The sequence below is a fragment of the Manis javanica genome, chromosome 10, assembly GCF_040802235.1.
Source record: "Manis javanica isolate MJ-LG chromosome 10, MJ_LKY, whole genome shotgun sequence".
NCBI lineage: Eukaryota > Metazoa > Chordata > Mammalia > Pholidota > Manidae > Manis > Manis javanica.
This window is the reverse complement of record NC_133165.1, coordinates 21,675,068-21,685,259: the sequence shown is the minus strand read 5'-3', so window position 1 is coordinate 21,685,259 and position 10,192 is coordinate 21,675,068. Positions and strand designations below refer to the sequence as shown.

At 50.7% G+C, this 10,192-nt stretch overlaps 1 long non-coding RNA gene across 1 annotated transcript in view; it reads right to left on the bottom strand.

The window, feature by feature from the left end:
• Positions 1–9,125, bottom strand: part of LOC140843995 (uncharacterized) — a 36,564-nt gene extending 27,439 nt beyond the window's left edge. The window contains exons 1-2 of the long non-coding RNA XR_012122007.1: positions 596–9,125; positions 147–491 (exon numbers count right to left, since the gene is read on the bottom strand). This is a non-coding gene — a long non-coding RNA (uncharacterized lncRNA). The remainder of the gene's footprint in view (positions 1–146; positions 492–595) is intronic.
• Positions 9,126–10,192: the final 1,067 nt, after the last annotated feature.

Genomic DNA, 10,192 nt, shown 5'->3' with positions numbered 1-10,192 from the left:
ATCCTGCTCTCAGATGGTTGGGGCCTGTGGCCTTGACCCTGGAGGCCAACAGGGAGAGAGTGTGAGGACTGAGGCCCTGCGTCACCTGATTCCTCTGGCTCAAAAGACCCCCCAGCCAGGCAGGAAGCCTCCCTTTGCACACGAACCTGCAGTCTGGGTGTTTTTGTGTTGAGAATTACAAATGCTGGGCCTCATCGATTACTTCCTGGAACGAAGACTCCAAACTGCCCAAGAAACTCGAAGGAAAAAGGAAAGCATTAGATGGAGGCTGACTGGGCGCTCATGCCGGGAGGACCAGGTGTTGTGAGTGCCCAGCAGATGCGAGGTAAGTGCTGACTATTCGCAGCTGCGCTGCACCTTGAGGGGGAGGTGGTGCTGACCAACGACAGGCCCTGGGCGGGCCCGAGTTCCCACAGGGGGTGCCCACAGGCAGCCTAAATCCAGGCTCTTTCCTCATGGTGGTCCACAGTCCTTTCTGCCCCAGGCTGTTCCTAAAATCAAGGAAGGGAGTGTGGGAGAGACCTGTGTGCATGCTCACGGTCATGAGCATGCTGGTGTCTGGGTCCAGCCCCTCCACTAATAAGCTCACACCCACCTGCTCCAAGAAGGGTGGCTCCTTGTGGCCTGGGCGGCTCCAAGTCCTCCTGCTGCGCCTGCTCTGGGCAGTGCCAGTGCCTCCCAGGGACATTGGATCACCAACTATTCCCGAGCACCTGCTCAGAGTCACACGTGGCCCGAGCCAGTGGGGACCTAGGGGTCCCTCTCACAGAGCCTCAGGCCAGTCAGGGAGACAGATACTAAACAAGGGCAGTAAAATCGTCTCAAACTGGGAGGCATGCTGGGAAGGGAAAGAAAGGGTGGGCAGAATTCTATGAGGAAGGAGTGGCCAGACAGGAAAGTTAAGGTAAAAACGGAAAGGTGATTCAGGGAGGCAGGGAGGGGATTCCAAGCAGAAGGAAGAGCCTGATTCAGGTCCTGAGGGCAAGAAAGAACGTGGCAAGTCTGAGGACCTGCCCGAAGGCCACTGTGGCTGGGAAGTGACAGGCACTGGAGCAGGGAAGAAAGAAAAAGGGGGCTCATCAGGCAGGATCTGTAGGCCAGGCAGGAATTTGGATTTTGCTCCAAGTGCAGAAAAGGGCTCCTGCAGGGTCTGGAGGAGGGAGGTGAGCTAGGGAGGGAGCACATGGCTGTACACACGTCCCACCTGCCCCATGCCGCTGTCCTGTGGATGAGAACAAGGGTGCAGCTCCTCTCTAGGAGGCATGTGCATGTTCCACTTTATTAAAACCTTGGGGCCCCTACAGAAAATACAAGCCACCAGCCTGTCCTCAGAGGGCCAGAGCTGCAGACCCTTTATAGGGCTGGTGGATGGAAGTCACTGTGGATAAAATGAGAATTCCTGTGGCCAGGATTCTCACCTGGCCGTGGTTGACTAGCTCACTGCACACCTGTGGGGACTACATGGCTGTTGACTCTATAAAAAGAGCTCCACTCATTGCTCTGGGCATGACACGGTGGTGGTGCTGCAAGGCTGCAGGAGAGCAGAGCAGAGGACAGCTGTGCAGGACGACTGTGCAGAGGCCCGGAGGACGGCTGTGCAGACAGAGGGGCCCAGAAGCAGAGACGGGCTTCCTGCATGCAGACTCACTCTGAGTGAAAGGGATTTTAGTGACTGACCTGCCACCTGGAAATAAAGTTGGGTATAACCCTTTCACCCCAAGAACGTTTTGCTGTCGTTTTCTTTGGTCACACTGAATCCATAGTGAACTTGCCCAGGGCTGAAACCCATTGGCAAGACAGTGACCCACAGTAGAGAGGGTGGCTTCGGGTACCAGGGCCTCATTTCCAGTAGTGGCCATCAGCCTGGGGCCGCACACACTGGTTGGGGAGTCCCGCTGCTCAGCCCTCTGGAGACCAGGGGCATTAAGCAGCCCAGCCTCTCACACCTGCTCCCATGAGGCACTCTCCTGTACTCACACCTGGGCTCAGCAGGCTGGTGGGGGAACCACATTGAAAGCTTGCTTCTACGTAGTCTGTGGTCTGACGCATCTGTATAAAACCCACACACAGGGACAGAAGACAATCTGAGCCGGGCTCCACCTTGAGAGCTAGAAAATTAGTCTTTAATCAAGCTAATACACAGGCACCATGCTGTACTGCAGGAGATATTAAATAGGGAGGACTCGAGCCTGAGGCCCACCAGTGAGGGCTGGGAATGGCTGAGCAGAAGTAAAATGAAGCTTCCACCTCTGTCCTGCCTCAGGAAACTGGGGGGGAAAGTCCCTAAGCAAGGACACAAGCCCTGTTGCAGTCTGAGAAACTTCCCATCCCATTCAGCACCAGTGCCCATGCCAGCTTGCTTGCTGAAGGGCAGCCCCCACATTGTTTCAAAGCACGGGCAAAGTCCACATTCACTTTGCCCTGTGGGGAAAGAGGGCAAGTGAGGTTGGTCCCGTTTTGAAGAGGAGCTAAACAGGTTAACTTTTGGCCCTGCAAGAATGTTCATGCTTTACTCACAGGAACTATCTAGAGTCAGTGGTACTGGGCTTTTCTGCTGGAGAACTGGCAGCCTCCCTTCGGTCATTCTGTCCCCGGGCTCCCCATGCCCTCCCTGGGCTCCAGGTGGTAGCAGCAATGAGCGTGTGCACAGGTGGCTGCACCTAGGCCACGAGGACACATGCAGCAGTGGGGCCACTGTAGGGGAGAGGCAGCCTGGCATAGTGGATGGAGCCAAGGCTTTGGGTTGAGCGTGGGCAAATCCTCACACCAGGGATCACCAGCTGTGTACCTCGGACGATGTGAACCTTTCTGGCCCCCAGCTGTGCTGGGCACAGCGATATGATCGCCCAACTCACAGGCTTGCCAGGGGAATTCAGTGAATTACAGGCTATAAACTCAGTGCTCATGTGAGCACTGTGACTCAGCAGACAAGCCTGGATACCTCTTACCCTTTTCCTAAAAGAAGGGACAACACAATACTTCCAAGACCCAAAGGGCTAAGGGGCAAAGCCACAGATAGGGTCTGGACGCTTCCAGGGCACCTGTCCACCTTGGCCTGCGTGGTCAAGTCCAGTCCAGTCGTTCTTTCTCATGGAAGTCACTGACCAAGTCTCCCGTGACCGGGCTGGCACTTCCCTTTAGAGGGCAGCATGACTTGCCCTCCAAAGGGACATCTGGGTCCCAGCCCCAAGAGCCAGGTGACATTCTCCCCCAGCCTCACCCTGACGCCTTCCTCATTCCCATGAGTGCTTCTCTGAGTGTCAGGTGAGAGTCAACTTTTCCTGTCACCAAGAGCACGTCTCGTGGACCCAGGATTGTCCTAGAAGACCCTGGCCTTCCAATGCGAAACCCATCCCCCATCTCAGCTGGAGTGGCGTAATTATCCTCTTTGGAATGGCAAACAGAGATCAATACATCAACAAGAAAATTTCTATGGTTCAACACTGACCTTTCCCTTTTTTCCTGTATTTTTCTAGCAATTCCTAATACATTGCTATTATCTCATTCCAGGGTTGTCAATCAATCCTTGGCCTTAAAAACTGTCTGAGACAGAATTCATTTCACAGCCTCATCAGTACCTAATTCTATCACTGTAAAAAAGCTCTTTAATCAATCTGGGCCGCCATTTCTTCATTCTTAAGATGGTCAAAAGAACAGCTTCCTGCAGAGTCATGGGAAGATGGGCAAGGATGAGGTGCAGAGCCAAGCAGAGCCCGGCCCACAGTGGGCAATCTGCACGCCAACACCAGCTCCTCACCTTGACGCCTCTGCGTTCACTCTAGCAACAATGACTCATCACTCCAAGGTGTCGGGCCCTAGGCCAGATGCTGAGAGGACGCGCTCACAGATGAGGACAGAGAGGAGTCACCACCCCTGATCCCAGCCCCCTGCCCGCAAAGAGGGCAGACACCATGGTGCGTGACAGGCAAGCGGCAGGAGCAGGGGGCAGTGTGATGGAGATCAGCAGAGACAGTAGATGCCACCAAAAGTCAGGGGAGGAGGTGACAAGAAGTGCTTCCTTAGAGGAAAAATGCTTGCCCAAAGGCTTGACAGGTGAGTAGCTGACCTCCCAAAATTAGGTAAGATCCCCCAGCACAGAGCAAACTACTTATTTTAGGAACTATGCCAGTTTACATAAAAACTGGTGAAACCCAGATCAGCTCTGTGGCAGTGTTGTTCCCTGGTTTTGTGCTCTGTTCTAGAAGGTGTTTTTACTGGGGAGAGCTGGAAGAAGGGTACATGGAAATTCTGTTTCTTACAACCTCTTGTGGGGCTTAAGTTCTTTCCAAAAATAGTTCTTTAAAAAAGTGCCCACAAAAAAGTGCAGTGGTCAGACTGACGGCGTTGTCTTCCACCTGTCGTAGGTGCCATCTGCACCACAGGCCCGTTTTCCTCTTCTTTGTGTAGCTGGTCCCATGACCACAGCCAGATGACTAACTCCAGCTGCCCTGAGGTGAGGGGGAAGCCATGGAGGGAGTCTGGGTCATGCCTTTAAGGGGAGGGACTAGGCCTCCCCCTGGGCAGAAAATGCATTTGATGGCCAGGAACAAGGGCAGTATCAGGGGCCGGGTCCCAGTTCCATCCCATGTGAACCGTCGTTACCCCAGGTCTCTGTTACAGCCCTCCCAGCGACTTCCTGCCGGATCCTCTGCCATATTCATTTTTAACAAGGCAACCAGCACATTAGCAAGGTGGATTTTCAGCCCAAGCCTCAGCCCACACAAGCCGGGGATGAGCAAATGAAATTTACAGAAGCCAAACTGCTTGGCCCTGGGGACAGCTACTCATGTGAAGCTGTGACAGTCTGTCTTCTGCCTCTCCCTTGTCCCCAGTGTAATTTAGATAGAGATGCAGACCCACCCGTCCAGAGGAGCCAGCTTAGTGATGAGGGAGGGGCTCCTCCAAGAGCAATCACCCTTCATCGCCTCCCATGCTAGACCAAACAGCACACCCACGGCTGGAATCTCTATTAAATATGGTTGGAGTCCCTGGGTCCTGGCTTCTCAATCACCTGAACTTAGTATCTGTGTGAAGAGAACTCTGCACAACTCCTCTCTCCAGAAAGGCTTCTCCATTTGAGGGAGGGTGGCTTATCCATGTGAGAGCACCATACTGCTGGATCTGGAGGCTTTTGGGAAGAGAGAGCTGCATTGTCCCCATTTTCTCAGGTTTCCATGCCAGCATATTACTGAAAATAAGACATCTGCTGCTCTAAGTCATCAGTGCTACTCAGAAGGGGAAAAATTCTAATTTAGAATAAAGGGTTGAGCATCATTAAAGATATGTGATATTTTTTCTAAAATTATCCTCTCAAATCAGATTCTTAGTATAGTCCAGCTTCATATTTAAGTTAACGGTGGCTTGATCTATGAAGAAATCTGCTTTTTGTGTCATCTCACACTCAGAGAGTTGAGGCTGGCTTCCCAGAAACTCCCAAAGTCAGTCTCCATCTCCTTCCTGCACTGATGAGCCGGGCACTGGCAAAAAGAAGCAGTGATCAAATCCGAGTAAGTCCAAGCTCAGTACCAGCTTGACACAATGTGGAGAGTCGGATCAAGCTGATATTCCCAGCAGACCCCAAGATACAGCAGCAGAAGGCAAGTCTTTGGCATTCTTTCCAGTTCATTTCCCCAATCGGTCTGTTGGACCTATCTCTAGAAGGCAAAGAATGCCCTAAGTACAATAGAGAGCAATAAAGACAGGGGTCACCAAATATTTTTAAACAGATTTGCCTAGAAAAATATAGACTTCCAGTCTTCAGGGATTGGTGTACCAACTATTTTGTGTGCCGCCCCAGTGCATGAAAATGATGGTGCCAACCCAAAGCTCATCCTGGAGCAATTCTGGTTGAAGCCAGGCCACCAGAACATGGATGGCAAGGATATTTTAAAAGGCACTGGCCTCAGAGAACTCCAGTGGGGGTGATCTCTGTGTCTGGTTTCCCTTCAAAGGAATGTCCATGCATGTAAGTGCACACAAGCATCAAACTACATTTTGATTTTCAAACAAGGCATTTCACTGCCAGATGGTCTAGGACAAGGAGTAGCCCCAGTTTCAAGAAAATAAACTTGGGCTTTCTACTGCCTCACAGGGAATGAGAGCCTTAGATGTAGGTTTCTAACTCTAGGAAACTGAAGTGAGAAGAGGCCATTTGTTTCCAGTATAGTTCATTTTTTTATTAGTGAATTTTAGAAGGGCCCTAATCACACAGGCCTCTAGGAATGAATGAATAAATTAATGATTATAAGAACACAATGGAGATAATAAAGGGAAACAAGGACACATTAAGAAGACACTTACCTTTCTCATTATTGCAAAGGGATAGCTGTCACTATCTAAAGTTGCCCATATAAAATGATTTAAATTAATTAGGGGTCAATAAACTGTGATTATTAGAGGGAAGAACACCATCAGAAGGAAACTACAGATTCTGAAAAAGCAAAAGGTGTCAAACAGCTATCTTAGGACATCTGGATTTAAATGAGAATGAATAGCAGACAGCCTTGAGGAAGAACAAAATAGGGTTCCTTCAGCCTAACACAGTGCTCCAGTCAGGAAACACAGGCCCTGCCCATTCTGGCAGGAAGCTAATTGATAATTATTAAAAAGTGTGATCCTAAGGGGTTAACATTCAAAATATATAAAGAGCTCACACACCTCAACACCCAAAAAGCAAATAACCCAATTAGAAAATGGGCAGAGGATCTGAACAGACAGTTCTCCAAAGAAGAAATTCAGGTGGCCAAAAGGCACATGAAAAGATGCTCCATATCACTAATCATCAGGGAAATGCAAATTCAAACCACTATGAGATAGTACATCACACCAGTTAGGATGACCAACATCCAAAAGGCAAGCAACAACACATGCTGGTGAGGACACAGAGAAAGGGGAACCCTCCTACCTGCTGGTGGGAATGCAAACTAGTTCAACCATTGTGGAAAGCAGTATGGGGGTTCCTCAAAAACTAAAAATAGAAATACCATTTGACCCAGGAATTCCACTTCTAGGAATTTACCCTAAGAATACAGCAGCCCAGTTTGAAAAAGACAGATGCACCGCTATGTTTATCACAGCACTATTTACAACAGCCAAGACATGGAAGCAACCTAAGTGTCCATCAGTAGATGAATGGATAAAGATGTGGTACATATACACAAAGGAATATTATTCAACCATAAGAAAGAAAACAAATCCTACCACTTGCAACAACATGGATGGAGCTAGAGGGTATTATGCTCAGTGAAATAAGCCAGGCAGAGAAAGACAAGTACCAAATGATTTCACTCATCTGTGGAGTATAAGAGCAAAGCAAAAACTGAAGGAACAAAACAGCAGCAGACTCACAGAACCCAAGAACCCAAGAATGGACTAACAGTTACCAAAGGGAAAACGGTTGGGGAGTGGGGAGAAGGGGATTAAGGGGCATTACGATTAGCAGACATAGTGTAGGAGGGGCACGGGGCAGGCAGTATAGCACAAAGAAGACAAGCAGTGATCTGTAGGATCTTACTATGCTGATGGACAGTAACTGTAATGGGGTATGTAGGGGGGACTTGATAATAGGGGGGAATGTAGCAACCATGACATTGCTCATGTGAAACGTTCATAAGATTGTATATCAATGATATCTTAATTTAAAAAAGTGCTGATTCAAGAAATATTGGTTTAAGAAGAACGCAGAGCTGCAGAAGTAGCAGCTTAAAGATTCAGAAGTCTGCTCTCAGTCCTGGGAGGAACAGTGCTGGCCATGCGAAGAGGTGGGCTGGGGCCAGGTCTGTTTACCTTGGCACGTCCTGCACTCATCGTTTAATTTCAAAAAAGCCCAGGTCAACCCCTTAAGCAGCAACCCAGCGCCTCCACCAAGTGGCTGCACCTGCTTCCTGGACTGGGACAGGCATCTACCAGCTGCTCTCCTTGCCCACCAGTCATCTCCCCACCTGGAAGCCAGAGCGGCCCTTCTAAGACTTGGAAGATCAGACTGTGTCACTAGTCTGCCCAAAGTCTCTGCTTCTTTCCCTTCTCACTGGGAGTAAAAGCTAAAACCACTCTCACCTGCCCCACCCCTGACCTCTCCTGCTTAAGCCACACCCAGCACCCTCCAACCCCAAGGCCTTGGTGCTGACTGTCCCCTCTGCTGAGAACACTCCTCTCCTAACACACTCATGGCTCCCTTGCACACTGCTTCAGGCTTCCACCCAAAGTCCCCTCGTCAGATGGGCCTCTGCAGACAGCAGGTGCAGCAGCCCCTCTGCCACTGTCCATCTGTGCTCTTGTTCCACGTCATTCTACTTCAGAGGACAGAGCTCTGTGTTTCCTGCTACATCCCCAGAGCAGTGGTGTTCTCCTAAAGGAGATTTTGCCCCCCACTGAACACATGGCAATGGCTGGAGATGTTTCTGGTTGTCAAAACTGGGGTGGAGGGGGCTTCTGGCATCTAGTGGGCGGAGGCCAGGGGTGCTGCTAAACGTCCTATAGTACACAGGACAGCCCCCAACAGAGAATAAGCCAGCCCAAAGGTTGTGGTGCTGAGGCTGAGACACCCTGCCCAGAGCCCACCACAGTGCCTGGCACTGTAGGTCCTCAGTATTTGATGAATGAATGCCTGAATGAATAATGAACAGCCAGCATCAATAGAGCACCAGGCTTAGGAACCAGGCCATGAGTTCCCACACATTCCTGTCCAGCACACCCTGTGTGACACGCATGCCCCTTAAACACCGAGCCTCAGCTTCTACTCAGGAAGACAGGTAATCACAGGTCTGCCTCATGGAGCTGTCGTGGAGATCAGATGAGGGGAAGAACCATGACGGGCTCAGCACATGCCTGCCACGCACAGCACATGGCATTTGCATTTCCATTCACTCTGAGGAGATTGACTGTTCACACTGGTGGTCACTGGGCATCGTGCACCCCAGAGAGATCATTTGTGTCCAGGGTCCTCAGCTCAAAGGCTGGATCAGACAAGCCAGGCATGAGGGTATCTGTTTCATGGGGAGCAAACACAGGGCCCAGGCATGCCAGCACCCTGGAGACACAGGCTCACGTGGCATGCTGCTTCCTCCCCCAGGAAAGCCCTGCTGGCCAGCGAGCGCTCCGGGTCACAGGTGCGCAGCAGGGTAGTGTGAGCCTGGAAACAGGACACAGTGGCACCATCAGAACGGGCTTCCTTCTCAAGGCTGGCGGACTTGCCCTGCGCTGGGAGCCCAGGCCAGCAGGATGCTGCAGAAGGAACCCAGAGGCAAGGGAAAGCGGCCACAGAAAGGCCACATCCGCTTCTGTTCCTGGGGCCTCCTCCTGTCCACAGAGTTCTGAATTCTCAGCTAAGTAACTCAGAAAACTCAGCGGTACAGGGGCAAACAGAATGTTCTGTACATGCTTCATGTTTTTCAACTGGAAAACACCATTGGTGGCTCCCACCCCACCTCACTGTTAAAACAGGGCACCAAGCGCTGGACATCAAAACTTGAGACAACCGCCCACAGCAGCGGAAGGAACGCCGCAGCAGGGCCAGCAGGGAAGGAGCCCGAGCACCCGCTGGCGGCTCCAGGGCTGCTCCTCCGCCATCGGCAGGAAGAAAGGCTGCTTCCAGCTCCCAAATCGCAAATTCAAACAAAGAGTTTAATTCAAAAGCAAAAACTCATTTCTTCAAGAGGACGTGAAGGATTGTAAGGTTGGAATGTATACCAATAAATACAACCTCAAGAATGTTCATTAAGTTCCGGTAAAAGAGCACCAATGAGCTGCAGGTGCTGAAAGTGTCCATCTCTGCAGTTACCAGCTTGGGGCCGTTCATTCTGGCACATTCTACAGGCGTTTATCCTTCTGCACCGACAGTGCCCCAAGTCATCATCAGTGCGAGGGTGATGGAACTAAACAGCTCCCAAAGACACACCCCAGAACTAATGCTTTCTGGGATCCAGCACTTTGTTCATTTTTCTCTTAAGTTTCATTCCCTGAGCCATGCAGGACACAAGTGGTAAAAATAAAAATAAAGATAAACAAATAAAAACATGATTCCTGGAATATAGCCCACTGATTCCTTCTCTTATCTCCAGGTGTCCTGCCTTCAGCACTGGGGACGTCTTGGGCTGGATAATCCTCTGTTGGGGGGCTGTTCTGTGCACTGAGGAGGTTTAGCAGCAACCCTGGCCTCCCCCTCTGATAACAGTAGCCCCCACCCCAGCTGGGA